Source organism: Lepisosteus platostomus, chromosome 9, assembly GCF_059453375.1.
Source record: "Lepisosteus platostomus isolate fLepPlt1 chromosome 9, fLepPlt1.hap1, whole genome shotgun sequence".
NCBI classification, from domain to species: Eukaryota; Metazoa; Chordata; class Actinopteri; order Semionotiformes; family Lepisosteidae; genus Lepisosteus; species Lepisosteus platostomus.
The window spans coordinates 28,810,065-28,825,251 of record NC_142619.1 but is presented as its reverse complement, the minus strand read 5'-3'; the positions used below and the strand labels follow the sequence as shown (position 1 = coordinate 28,825,251).

Here is a 15,187-nt window from a genome sequence, read left to right as displayed (position 1 = left end):
AAGTGCAGCAGTAGTCACATTCTGACTAAAAGAAATAAGGGAGACCATTTTGCTTTTGGTGACATAAGACATTATCATGACAAATTTCCCTTTTTCTAATTTTTGTTAATATTCAAGATGCTTTGTTATTGCCAAATGATTACCAATGTAAAAAACTATGTAAAGAGTTGGTAAACCCACTAATAGGCATTTCTGAGCTGAGGTCACACATACAGACATTTATGCATTGTTTCTCATTTATTACATGTTTGCAGAAAAGTCCCTTTTATTTAGTCATACATACTGTCTGAGGAATGGCACACAGTCACACTCATAATAATATTAATAATCACCCATAACCATAAGACACAAGTGGCTGTTTAATTTTCCCCCAGAACCACGTTATTCACGCCGCCAAGACTTTGAACAAATGAGTTTTAGGTATGCCAGAACAATCTGGAAAACATTTGTTCATTAATGTTAGGAATAACTAAAGGAACATCAAAATGTTCATTATGCTTGAATTTTGGCACATCTGTGACATTGTTGGCAAATGTTTCTTTCGTTTAATGATTTTCATGCATTTCCTTTCTTGTTGCCTTTACGTTTGTTCATGACACTTTGTCATTCATCTCACATTTTTTGTCTTTGACCTCAAATTTCCCCACAGACTGCCGACTGTAATGATAAGTAGATGTGAATTTCTTTATGAAATCATCATTGCTTTATCGCTTGGTGCTTAAAGTTTATTACACTATAGGCTATTACACACAGTTGCTAAAGTAATGCCTACCACTTACAAAAGACCTTTGCTGTCTATGACAGAAATGTCTCATAGATTTTTCTGCTTAGTTTATCATTTTAGCTCCTATATACGCTAATCATTTATTTGATAAATCCAGTACAATTATGGGTGTTCTATTGTTTGCTTTCTTTTGAAAACCAACCATAATCAATTTGTCATGTGTGGGGAAAAAGTAAACAGTCAATTTCTGCTAATACTCAATGAACTGTGAATTTAGTGAGGTAGTGACACAGTCTAAGAAGAACCTGCTTCCTTCAAATAATGGGACAGGGAAGACCTAAACTCATAGTGTTTCGGACATTGCTGAGAATGTGTACTGAGCATCAGAAGAAACGTGATTCATTGATCATTCTTGTCAGACGGTGATCCACTCAATGGATTTGCAAAAGCACAAAATCCCCTCATTAGTGAGAGAGTAGACTGAGCACTGGTGATGAAGCAATTTAACCTCTTAAAAGTTAACCCCGCTGAAAACAGAACAAAATTGAGAAAGGAGCTAATATGTTTGATTATCAAGAGAACAATGCCTTTGTGCCATCGATATACTGAACTACACCTCATCCTTGGTTCGTGATGAATCATGGATTTGTGTACACCACCCTGGTGGATGTTAGGAAATTGAAAGCAAACTCTCAGAACAATATGCTAACTGTTGTCTTGTCTAAGTGGCGTTGAGGTCTATGTTTCAAATATATGGGTTCCACCTGTAGTGATCTGTGGTAACCTCACTTTTTTGCCCTTTCTGTCACGTGATCACATCCTGATGTGACACAATTCTGGTGCACTTCCTTGTTCTGGTCCTATAACAGCTTTATCGTTTGATAAGAATGTTACAGTTAAATTGTGGACGACCTACTCAGCAGACTTGAACCCCCACTGAACATGACAACATGCCATCAAGGGCTCAGAGACTTGTGAACGTGCTTACCCAGATCCTATGAGAGAAGTGGGGCGATCTACAACATCTACAACCTGGTACAAAGCATGCGTCGCAGAAACACAGCTTGTATCGCTTCCAGTAGTACAGTAGCTCACTTGTGAGTGGTTGTCACAGTAGATCACCAGTTCATGAATGTTGTTAATGATTAATTTGCTTACTTCATCTTTGTTCAATAAAATGCCAAGGCACCTGCTACAAAAAAAACTTTCCTGATAACTTTGTGAATGTGGCTCACTTATAAGGGATATATTTAATTTCATGCTCAGTTTAGCACCACACTGACTTTTTTTGTACTTCTAATTAACAGCAATTAGTAAACTGAAGACTAATCCCCTAAATGGGCTGCAAGGCTGATAAGACTATCATGTTCTTGCTCAGTTGTGCTTGTAAATAATTGGGGTAATTAAATCTTTGAAAGATCATTAATTAATGATGTAGGTCTTGAGGGACTTTGTTATTTTAAGAAGACTACTCTGAAAATACTGTGTAATTCATAAAATTCTGTGTAAAATTAAAATTATTTCCTTTTGACTTTAGACCAATATACTGTATGAAATTTAAAAAGGAAGGAGTTTTGTCATCAGGATATTTCCTAGCATTTGATCCAGTTTATTTAGTGTAAATATTTTTATTACATTTCATATATATATATTTAATTTTAGATTGCATATTCTATGTTCTGATCAGAAATTCACAGGCAGACTAGAAAGAGAAATACTTTTAAGATTAAACTGAAGACTACATTGGCATGTGAGATGTACTGTACTAGATAATGAAAAAGATGGTTCCACGATATAAACTATTTCATTTTTTCTTTATTTTTAAAATATACACTGTATATACTTGTATATGTCTTTTTTTTGTTCTGCATATAGTTAATCTCTGCGTGCTTACTATGAAATTCGTTCGCATTTTGATCGCGTTTGATTAAGTGAAATGAGCTGTGCCTGGGTATAAAAACACCTGTTCCTTTTTACTCGTGAAATTATACCTCAGCACTGATGTGTCCGTTTACAAGTTTTTTTGTCGGGGTTTTGTGAAACGAACCCATTGCGTGGAGCAAGATTTGCTCGGGTTAGAATGCGTTCGTTTTGTGTTTGCGCTTTTGGGGGGTACGCTTAGTATTTGTCAGTATTTTAACAACTAGAGTTTGTGGTCTTTATCTGCAGTAGTGTTTCCTGTTTTCTAAATTACATTTTCACTCTTCAGACCTGCTGCTTTTAAGCGCCGCCGTGAATGACGTCAAAACAGAAGTAATGCAGTTGGTAGAAATGCTAAAACAGTACTACTTGGTATGCTTGAGGACTCATTTGTGCACGAAGGACTGAAGTACCGGATTTTGAGAGGCTGGAGTTGATCCGTGCTCTTAACAAGGTCGGTATTAAAAATTGCCATTAAGTTTGTACTTGTTGGTTATGCAAAATGGAAACAGGAGTATTTAACCTGACAGCCCCTTTCTGCAGGTTGTGTATTTTCAGTGTACATGAGTAACATTTCACTCACTTCAGTGTCAAGTTGAAAGGTCAAAGTCATGCATAGTGTAGCACAATCATAGAAATAAGTGTGTCGGTGGATCGTTCTCATAAAGGTTCACCTCATATTAGTAGCTGTTTATTTTGGAGATTTGTAATATTGTACAGTTCAAGTAATAAATATATTACGTTTATCTATTTTTTTACATTTTAATAATCATCACTTACACTGTTCCTAACTTAACAGTATATCTTATACTTGCTGAATAAATACATTAATCAAGTAAACGGTGGGTTGGTTGATTTCGTCCCATAGCGTTAGACAATCTGCATGTTTTGAACTATAAAATAATGATTTTCACATGTATAGGCCATTTTTAATTAAATTATGTACGGAATATCTAAATATAGGAAATATTTATAGATTTTTAGTATATGTGATGAATTTTAAACCGAACGTATATTAGAACAAAAATCTGCGTAATACTATACATACAGTAAATCACACAGATTTTCTAAATTAGAAATATTAGTTCATGCAAAGTGGTAGTTGGAGGGGGAGAGGAGAACGTACTGTAACGCAACGGGGGCTCAGGCGGGCGCCCTTGCCGCATCTGGTTGGCCCCATCCCGACTGGAGGCTCGAACCCGGGACTTCCGCGTCTCTCTGCAGCGACCTAGCCCCGTGAGCTAAAGAGAGATCTCTCCACAGCCCAGTAGCTGTGGTCCTGCTATCACAGGGAAGGGCGGTGACGTCACCCGCTCTGGTACGCCGGCTCTTACACACACTGCTTGTCGGCCGTAAGCGTTACACTCTCCCCCGCTTAAATCGCCGTCCCCGGCGAAGGGCTATCCCACCCCGCTTCTGACACCAATGTAACGCAACGGGGGCTCAGGCGGGCGCCCTTGCCGCATCTGGTCGGCCCCATCCCGACTGGAGGCTCGAACCCGGGACTTCCGCGTCTCTCTGCAGCGACCTAGCCCCGTGATCTCTCTTTAGCTCACGGGGCTAGGTCGCTGCAGAGAGACGCGGAAGTCCCGGGTTCGAGCCCCGGACGGTGCAGGGGCCGACCTAATGCGGCAAGGGCGCCCGCCTCAGCCCCCCGTTGCGTTACAGTACTATACCGTATCTGTAGTGTCCTTTATTTGGATAAATATTAGTAATACTGCCTTCGACTTTCAGAACTAGTTTAAGATCTGCTAGTCGATTAGTTTTTTGACATTTCAAAAAATAATCTCTCGGCGCTTCAAATGTGCTTTTTTTTGTTCCACGTGTAGTCCTCCTTATAGACTTATTTTCAGACACCTGTCTTATTTATTGTGCAGTATCCTCCAGTCATAGTGGAGGCCCTCACCACACATCAGCTAGCAATGGGGAGGAGAGCAGAGTAATGATACCAATTCATAGATTGGGATTATTAGGAGGCCATGATTTGTGAGGGCCAATGGGAAATTTGGCCAGGACACCAGGGTAACACCCCTACTCCTTTTTGAGAAACGTCCTGGGATTTTTAATGACCACAGAGTCAGGACCTCGGGTTTTACATCTCATCTGAAGGACGGCGCCTGTTTACAGTATAGCGTCCCCGTCACTATACTGGGGCATTAGGACCCACATGGACCGCAGGGTGAGCACCCCCTGCTGGCCCTATTAACACCTCTTCCAGCAGCAACCTTAGTTTTTCCCAGGAGGTCTCCCATCCAGGTACTGACCAGACTCCACACCTGCTTAGCTTCAGTGGGTTGCCAGTTGTGAGTTGCAGGGTGATATGGCTGCTGGCCAAGATCTTTGACTCTGGGACATGCAGTTAATCCCGTTGATCAGGTAATCAGGCTTTTAAGGCCTGGTTTGAACCAAATCCACTGTCATCATAGTCCTTTGGAAAGGAATATGCCACACCTGCCTAACGTATTATATATTTAACATTTCTTTCTTTTTAATCATGGTCCCCAGTTCCTATCCTAGAGATCTGGTGTGTATGGATAATTTCCAGGTCTCTTTAAAACACCAGAACCTGAAGAGCTGTGAGAAGTTGTTAAATGGGTCCAATTAAACCAATAATGAGCTGATATAGGAAGTTTCAAACCCAGGTGGACTGAAATCCTGTAGACACACTGTTCTTCCAGGATAAATATTGAGGATGCCTACAGTAGTTTTTAAAACACAGTATAGGCATTCAGCAATATTTGTTTCACATTTCTATGTATTGTTGATTCTGCTTCTTGTCATTGCAAAGTTTTTGAGATTTCTTTTGGTTAGGAATAACAAGCCTGTGCCAAGCCACAGTCAGTTACTTAGTCTTTGTAGTAGGCAAGAAGTTTTTGATTTAGTTTAAAAGAACATCAATTTGTGATGATAGAATAAGTAAGCATAAGAGCAAACAGCATGCAATCTCTGATTGTACTGTATAGCATCCAAGCAGCATGTTGGTACTCACTGAACATCAGTCAAATCTAGAACAGAATGACAGATATTCTTTTGTTATTTTAATTAGACCAAAGATGTAACTGACCGAGATAATTGAAAATGAAAACATATAAACCAGATGAAAGTTTAAAACGTTTTTTTTTAGGTTTTAAAGAACAAAAAGAACTGGCTCGATCCAGGGAAACTCAGCATTTCATTCAGTCTATGACATATTAAGAAGGTTTCTCATAGTACTAGATCCAGAAAGACATTAAATTCTTCTGAAAGAATATCTTGGGAGCAAAGATTAGTTTCTTTCCCCAGTCAATGATCTTGTCTTGCATCAGTTTACTTGCATTCCAGAAAAAAGAGCCTCTAAAAACTAGCTCCTTAACTCACGGAGTCACTAAATCTTCAGTTCTTGCAGTAATATCTCTAGGTGCAAAAGCAGCTCTTCTGCAGTTTCCCTCTTGTGGCTAAAAAAAGTAGAATAGCTCAATTATTTACTGTACCTTTCGCAGTCAGGAAGTTAACCAAACTGTTATCTGCAGAATGCTATAGTTCTTCTGCACAATATACTGTATTTCCACACTGTGAACTTGTAGTCAGTGATTATTACAAGTTTACAAGTTTTAACAAGTACTGTACCAAACACAGGCCCATCAAAGAAAAGTTTAAAAGAAAAGCCTCAAGATCCTAGAAACCTAGGGCTTGATCTTAAAATCTAGATCATGTAGACATGTAAAGGTAAATCCATAGGAAGTCACTAGGGTTTTGCATTTGCTTCATTAAAAAAAAAGATCCATTAAATCCATACCATCCATTAACATCCATAAATTCTCACAACATTTATAGTGTTTTTGAGTGGTTTATATGAAAGAAACAATGCAAAGTAGACGTTAAACTAGCAAACAAAACATTTTGAGTACAAGAATGACCAGACTGAGTACCTGCATTTTAAATACCCTTAGGTTAGTATAAATAGTATAAAATAACCCTTAATAACATAAAAAAATCAAATCAAAGTTTATTTATCAAATGCACAACAATACAGCGTGCAGCAGTAGTTGCTGGCAATGAAATGTCTTTTCCGCGAGCTCAGAAAAATCACAAGAATCACAGAAATCAGAAAAATCACAAAAACACAAAAATCACAAAATTGAGGTAATGAAAATAAGGTTGCATAATAATAGATAATGTAATAGAAATCGAATAAAACTCAATATGAGTAGAGCTGCTATGTGTCCATAGTCTATGCAATATATTATGTCCAAGTAGTGCAGTGTGCTGAATACAATGAAAACTGTATGTCCATGTAGCCATTACGGGTGATTTGCTAAAGGAGCTGCAGGTTGGCTATTTAGCAGTCTTGTTGCCTGGAGGTAGAAGAACCCTTAGGTTAGTTTGGTAGTGGGAAGTATGGAGTCCGTCATCTTTTTTTTCTCTGATTTCTAAACACAGTTTCAGATTAAGCATTTTGAGGAGCCACTTTTAATCTAATAAATACTACTATTTATTATTATTGTTGTTGTGATGGTGGTTGCATTGGCAGAATATACATTAATTAAGTAATGGCTTAGTAGGTGAAATTTATTGCCATTCCTAACTGTGGTAAATTTACTTTTATTTTCTACTGCTAACTGACTGATTACTCAGTAGTGAAAGTGAGTTTTTGAAAACCGATTGCATTGCATTAAGAATAAGGGGATGTTTCCAGAAATAATGGTAAAAGAACTGCTATGGTGATGCTTTTATTTGTATTGTACATACTGTAGCCAGTGTGTGAAGAGGGCATCATTTTAGCCACATGAGGGCGCAAACACCCTCCGTGGAAGAGGCCTCTGATCTTGTTTTATTTGGGTGTACACATAGGAATTTTAGTGAGGGAAATGCCTAACATAGGAAACCTAATTAAACTCAGGTTCTCCAAGATTCAGCTGAATATTTAGGAAGTTCCTAAAGAAGTGAGCCTCATTTTGTACCTAGACTCTGGAAAAATAAGACCCCGGGGAAGAAAGAATAATACTAACTGATCCTGTGAGAAGTTACCTAAATGAGCCTTTAACCAAGCAGGACTGGCAGGTTATTGTGTCTCTGGCCAAACAGGTCCAGCAGACTAAGAACATGACTTTTGGAACTTTTTTAGTGGCTGAAAGCACTGCTTTTAAATGGACTGATAGCAGGCCCTGGTAGTGGCAGACCAATTATAATATAGGAGGATCCCCTACTACTGTGAATCTCATACCGAGAGAAAAGGGACATGAGGACTGTATAGTAGACTCCTGTGCAGATTGAGAATGCTGCCGAGGGGAATTTTGACGTCGAAGGGATTCAACTACATTGAATGAGTAAGAGAGCTTCACCATTACCTCTTTCTTCCAAAAGGGGTCTACAACAGTGATATGTAATCCCAGAGGCTGTTAGGAGATGCCCAGGAGATGAGAGACAGAGGTTTACTGTATGAGTCATACCTGCAGTGTAAAACCCACAGAGAGACAGAGACAGATAGCTAAAGAGGACCTCTACCGAAAAGGAGTGATGGGTAATGAAGTTGAAAGTCTGGTAATGACATGGCCTGGGCTTGGTCATCTTTATTAACATAAAATAAATAATTGCAGCAGAATAATTTCCAACATGTACAGAAGCATTTTGTCTGATTACTGTATGTACAAGAAACTGCTACCATACTTTTATGTGTTGATGGGGGGAAAAGGAAGATGGAACACCCCAAGAATAGGCAAGACCTTAAAGTAGTTGCAACAAAACATCTTAAGTGATTATAAAAAGTGAGATTTACCTCTGAAAGTTTAAAAGGTTGAAAGTGGCCCAGTACTTATGGCCACTTTAAATCACTAAGTTAACCCCAAATCATGTTTTGCTTCTAATGTGATCAGATTCATTCATGGAAGTACATAAAAATAAAACATAGTGTATTGTACTTTTAATTCATATTAATCTCGTGTGAAGCATAACAGTTAACAGTTCTGACTTGTGCAGTGCCCTCAAAATGCATTGGGACAACAATTAGTGCCAGGTCAGATCAATTCAATTCAAACTTCACTGTCCTATTAGGGAAATTTGCTTTCCAGCACGCTCCCAACATAAGATAATGACAAAATGTTTACCAACTAAGAAGTCAGTGCAAAAGTGTTGCAGCAGGATAAGGGAGAAGATAATTATACTACATTGTTTGAAAGAGATATTGCAGTGGGGATGAAAGATTTCCTGTGTCTATCAGTATTGCACCTGGGGACACAGAGGCGTCTCCCAGACAGGAGAAGTGTGAACTCGCAGTGGAGGGGGTGAGAGACATAATACACTTTATTTTCTTTACCACCTGCTGTTTGTACCGGATATATAAAGAGGTTTGATTTGCCCCAGTTTATTTGCTACTTATTGTGATTAGTCTTTCTAGCCTATTACAATCCCTCATGCTGATGTTACTAAATCTACAAATGAGACAGTATGTTAAGACACTTTGAATAAAAGACTTATAGAAAAGTGTTAGGATGGCTCTGTCTACCTTACAATAGCTTAGTTTCCTTAAAAAAGAGTCACTGTGCTTTACAGAATAACAACAACAATAAATAAAAAGAGTACACAAGATAAAACACAATTACAATATACAGAGGAGACCGTGGATGGTGGTACTAAGAAAAGCAGAGGGGTGAAGAATGGAACCAGTTAAGTAAAGGCTCTTCTAAAGAAGAAGGCTTTGAGTCTGGATTTGAAGGAGTTTAGAGAAGGTGACTCTCCGATATCCTTGGTCAGAGAGTTCCAGAGCTTGGGGGCATAACAGGAGAAGGCCCTGTCACCCATACAATGTAGACGGGCTCAGGGCACAGGAAACCAGAATTAGAAGAGGAAAAGTTGCGATGTGGGGAGTAGGGCGATAATAGTTCAGACAGGTACTGAGGTGCCAAGCCATGCATAGCCTTATAGGTGAGCATGAGAATTTTAAAGTCCACACGGAATTTGACCGGAAGCCAGTGCAAGGACTCCAGGATAGGAGTAATGTGATCACTTGCACTAGGCCTGGTTAGGATTCTGGCTGCTGAATTTTGGACATACTGCAGTTTGTTCAAAATAGATTTAGGTACCCCAGCGAGTAGAGCATTACAGTAGACATTAGTCTATCAGGTGCAGTATATACAGAACAGCAGACAAGTCAATAGTAAATACAATAACAATAACAATGTAAACCACAAGTGTGGTACCAGTGCAACAGTACCCATATCTGTTAAAAACTGTGCAAAGGTACACACATGAGCAAACAGTGCAAAATGCAAATGCAATGCAAAATGCAGTGCAAATGCAAAAAACAGTGCAGTTATAAATGGTGTTGCAGCATTTGTCCCAGCTCAGGTTTTTGTCTGTGACCAGTCCCAAGTACTTGTAGTCGCTGACAATTTCTACAGTATGACTATTAATTACAGTAATGGTCAGAGCCAGTTCAGCCCTGTGAGATAGTCCAGCATAACATCGTAAACACTGAGATGTGTGACTTGGTGTTGTTGTACAGTAAGATAACACGTAGATAAAGCATTCTGGTAATTTTCCAGATAATTGTCTCCTACCACTTGTCCAGCATGTGACAGTAATTCTTAGCCGAGGGCATCTGGAAGAACAAGAATTGTACCAGAAAACAGATGCAAGGTCCACCTTGGAGGAGAGAGGTTTTTTTTTTTTAGTTTCTTGAGTGGTGTTCTTGGCTCCAGTATCTTAGAGTGGCCACATTTCAACACCTGTAATGATACACATATAGGACTTGGACACCATCCGCTGTAGTGCAGTAAAAAAGAGTCCCCATCCAGGTCACGTATGAACATCTGTGAGTTACTGTGCCAGTCAACAGGACAGCACTGATACCTGATACCTGATACCTCTGTGGCCCATGGGCACTGCAGAGTTTGTCCATGAGTCTCCTAATGCTGCCTCCATTATGGCAGACATTCTCAGAAATGGCTGAAGCAGGTTGCTGATCATCTTCAAAGTATGTTAGTCAAGTCTAACAGATACAGGGTCTATGCATCTCCTTGAGTGCCCATGAGTACTACAGAGCTCTTACCTATTCCAACCCAAGAGGACTGGTTTTTGAAATTAAGTGATCTCGCTGCTTTATTTAGTAAAATTCCCTAAGCATTTGTACATACAAACAGCAGGTAACAAATAAAAAATGGCTGCAGTTTTGTATTGTGTATATATTCAAGGAATTTTGTAAAAGAAGAATGCAGTACATTATCTCCTCTTATAATTATAAATAAATGTTCTGTGTCAATTTAGGCCTCAAACAGCTTTTGCAGAAAACATCTGCGTTGGCTCTATGAGTATACAGTCATTACAGAAGACAACATGATATAGATCAGTATTAACAATCCTAATAAAACAGACTGTATAAATGAATGCTGTGGACACAATGTGTGAGACTTATACCACTTTCCAGCAGAGGGCAGGCTATGCCTATTTTGAACACTACTTTGTAAAATGAAATGCATAGTCGGATTTTACCAAGTTCTCAGATGTTTCTTCATGAAATAAATCATTCAAAACTAAACATCCATTTTCTAACTGCTTTATCCAAATCAGGGTAGCAGGGAAGTCAAAGCCTATCCCAGTAGGCGACGGGCGCAAGGCGGGATACAGCCTGGACAGGACTCCAGTCTGTCACGGGGCAGACACACACATTTTACACCAATTCTTCGCCAAAGCCAATTAACCTATCAGTATGTCATTGGAAGAAAATGGTACTCCTGGAGGAAACCCACGCATACATGGAGAGAACACACAAACTCCACACTAAAGTGTGCACCATACTAAAGACTGCACCACTATTTTTCATGTGTTTCTTATTTCTTCAAATATATACAGAAGTGAATTCTTGGGGTGTCTGATATTACTTCTACTTCAAGATAATGGGTGTTTGAAAGATTGGAATTACTCTTGAACAAGGTTATGCTATATAACTGACTGCCCATGGGATATTCTACTGAACTCTTTAATATCTATTTTATGTCTATCTACTATTTATATATTGCTTCTTGGTCAGATTATTTGCTAAGGGTTATTGGCCTTGGGTCTCAATATTATGTGAATTTATACTCGGACTTATAGACCAGAAAAAATACTATTACTGCAGTTTCTGCACTTACAGGTGTGTATTTGGTATTAAGATACGTTACGAATACAACAGAACTTACTGTGACTGTTTGACTAAACTAAACAACTGACAATATATTTGTAGGCCCTAGATAGCTTCCCAAACTCAGTGGGTTAAACGTTGTTGACATTTAATGATGCTAAGGTTAAATACTTCATACTGTAGACGTTGTGTTGACTGTGTGTATAACATTGCTCACTTAAGGCCCTTGCTCTATCTGAATGTCAGATATTGATACAGTATGTGCCTTTTTTCAATCAAGACTGGTTTGCTGTATATTGTGGTCCTCCCTAATGTACTAAATACTTTATCTTAAGGTCTTATTGCAAAAGTATAGTCCAGCTCTTAATCTAAGATCTGCTGGATTAGTATTTCTTGCTATACTGAAAACTAGGCTCCACACTGTGGGTGACAGAGCATCTCATATGCAAAACCATGTCTCTGAAACTCGGAGCCTAAAGCCATTAGAAATTCTTTTTGAAAACAACGATCTATCTTTTCACTAAAGATTAATGTAGAACTTAGCTTGGTTATATTGTGTCAAATTAATTAGCTCTTTTTTCTCTTTTACTTCCAATTTTACTTCTGTTAACATTCAGATCTGAACTATGTGATGTTTTACTTAATAGTTTACATTCATATTTCTAGAAGATGATTTAACTGTTTTAAAATACCAATAAGCTTTTAGCTATCAATGAATTGGAACACTAGGGGTTTATACAACATACAAGACACCGGGTCTCTTGAAAACTGCAATCAGAGTCTCTTGCTTTAATGGATCACTCAGTGTTTAATGTATTGTAAGAGTAAGATTGTAGAAGAGTGTGAACATCCACTGCATGGCAGTATTGGACTGTTTTATAAAGGTGTAGTGTAACCGATGCCATACTATTAAGAATAAGCCACATACTGTATATCTCTGCACACAAGGTAAATGGTTTATTGTCAGGAAAAATAAACGTTTTCCTTAATCAGGCCTTTTGGAAATCCAGAAACAAGTTAAAAAACATGTACCATAAATTCATCCATAGAGTTACACACACGGGCATGTTGAAAGCAGGACTTTGAATAGACAAATGCACCTGCAAGGGTTCAGTGCTTAGTTTAGCAGTTTTGATTTTCATTTCAACTCTCTAAAGTCAACGCATAATGCAGGATCCTTTTTCTTGATACAATGTGCTTGCTTTTCAGTAAACCCGCCACATACAAAAGTTATTTTCTGTATTAATGGCTCAATGTTAATACCTCTAGGAGAGTATCACTGAGTACAGATGTATATGTAGTTTTTCTATAGCTCTACAAACAGTTCAATGGACTCTTTTGGCCTTGATTTAATCTATATCACTGTGCCTGCAAATTATATACTGTATTACAATTCCAGGTCTTGCTATGAGATTCTTTTATCAACCATTGAAAATCTACTATCAAGAGCTAGTTTTTGTTGTGGTTTGCAGTTGGAGACTAAATACAAATGTTTTGGTTCAGGCCTTCAACTTGATTAATCTTGGAAAGGTTGTGACAACATATGAAACCTATTTTTACACATTTCTTAGTTTTTCAGGCATTTATTCATTTATTCTCTACTATGCAATGCAAAGTGACTTTGAAAAGGCAACAAATGCCTTTGTTTCCAATACTATTGTATTGCATTTTTAGTGGCTCTCAGTATATGTGGAAGCTTTCAAACACTCATGTCACAGAAAGAAGTGATTTTGCTGAGCTGATAAAGACCCATCGTGGGTTCATTTTTTAAAAAGAGACAGTATGAGGGAAAGTACAAGGATGTAGTTGATACCAAATTGCAGACAATGGTTTGTAACTGAAGTAAAGACTACAAATCAAATTTCTTGATCTTAGCATATTAGGTGTTTTTTTTAATATGGCAGATTTTTCATTGAAGGATTGTTGTATGATTCTAAAACCTCTGTATTACAGACATCAGTACTGTACTGTAGCTCATTTTACTCAAAAACAGTGTTTAGATGTCTAATAAAAAAAACAGGATCTAAAAGGTTGGTCACAATCTCATCCCTTTAATTCCTCAAACAGGCACAGTTACAAAACAAGACTGTGAATACCATAGAAAGCAGAACACTTGATGTATGTATAGTGTTACAGATAGTATTTTACCAAAATTCACCTTGTTCCCAAATGAGCGATTTTACATCCGCTTTTACAAATAGAAGTACCATTTAGATACTCAGCACATTGTTCAGGTGTGAATAAGCTGATGTTTGACGAGCAAAGATGAGCCAGAAACTTGTGCTCAAAGAGTTAAGGCTCAGGCTGGAACAGACTGGGAAATGCCATGTCATCAAAACTGGAAAATCTGATAGAGCAGCTGTCTCAATACTGAACTCTGGAGCCCTTTACTTATTACTGTAGCTTACGACAGGATGCAGGTTCTTCCTTTTGAAGTGAGAAGACACTTTGAATCACTTTGAGATGGTATGCACCTTGAATAAGCACTCCATAAACGTGTTTCTGTACTTTAACCAGTCTTATTCTACATATGTTTACTGTATGTCTGTAGATTTCTGTTAGACAGCTAATCATTCATCCTTACACTTAGATTGAGCTGTCTCAAGGATCCAGGCCCATAAAATGCCACAGTTCACAATGACAACAGTTCAATGTGCAGGGAGTTTTATTTCAGAGTAGTCTGCAATTCTTGCAAACAAAAAGACTTTCAGAAAAATCATCTTTGTCGTCGTCACCGCCTTCATCTTCGCCTTCGTCTTTCATTCTGAATCCTACATACACTGCCAACACATAACACGGTACAAGTCCTTTTTATACTAAACAGACATTAATAGAACCCTTGTGAGAATGTGGACACTAACCCATTCACCAGTAACCTAATAATTAACCAGCATGTTTGCAATTGTCAGAGGGCCTCTGGCTGCCTCTAAGTTTTTTCAGTTTTGAGAATGCATGTAATGCATTTGCATCTACAAACTGGAAGGTTGCTTGTGGGAAAGGTAGATTGACTTTTAGGGTTCTAACAACCTTCCTTCTGTATTGTTTTTTAGGTTTCAGCCCTATGGTTTCAGACCACAGACTGGGCTGGGTCACTGAGAACTGTGGTAAGTGCTTACTGGCAATGTTCCGCCTTCATGTTCATTAAATTGCATGGCTCCTTTAAGTGTTGACCTTACAGTAACACAGTTTTTTTTGCAAAAGAAAACCAACTACACTTATCGTCCTATAAAGCAGATAACAAGCTTCAAAACACTAATTTCTTAATCAAACATTAAATGGATGTAATAATTCATACAATGGATTGCATTTTCATCCCATAGGATTTCACAGTACTTTTTGGGGGGAGAGCACCCACTATGTTCTTCACTGAAGTGCAGCCCTTGCTTCAGCTGTATGCCAGGTACTCTGTGCCAGCAGCACCACTGCATCGCAAATCAGCTAGAAAA

The 15,187-nt window shown here is 38.4% G+C and overlaps 1 long non-coding RNA gene across 4 annotated transcripts in view; it reads left to right on the top strand.

Annotated features, from left to right (window-relative positions):
- The first annotated feature begins 2,748 nt into the window (after positions 1-2,748).
- Positions 2,749-15,187, top strand: part of LOC148654726 (uncharacterized) — a 108,236-nt gene continuing 95,797 nt past the window's right edge. The window contains exons 1-2 of one of the 4 annotated variants that reach the window (XR_015941127.1): positions 2,749-3,098; positions 14,792-14,845. This is a non-coding gene — a long non-coding RNA (uncharacterized LOC148654726). The remainder of the gene's footprint in view (positions 3,099-14,791; positions 14,846-15,187) is intronic. The other 3 variants (XR_015941126.1, XR_015941129.1, XR_015941128.1) reach the window with 3 other exon arrangements.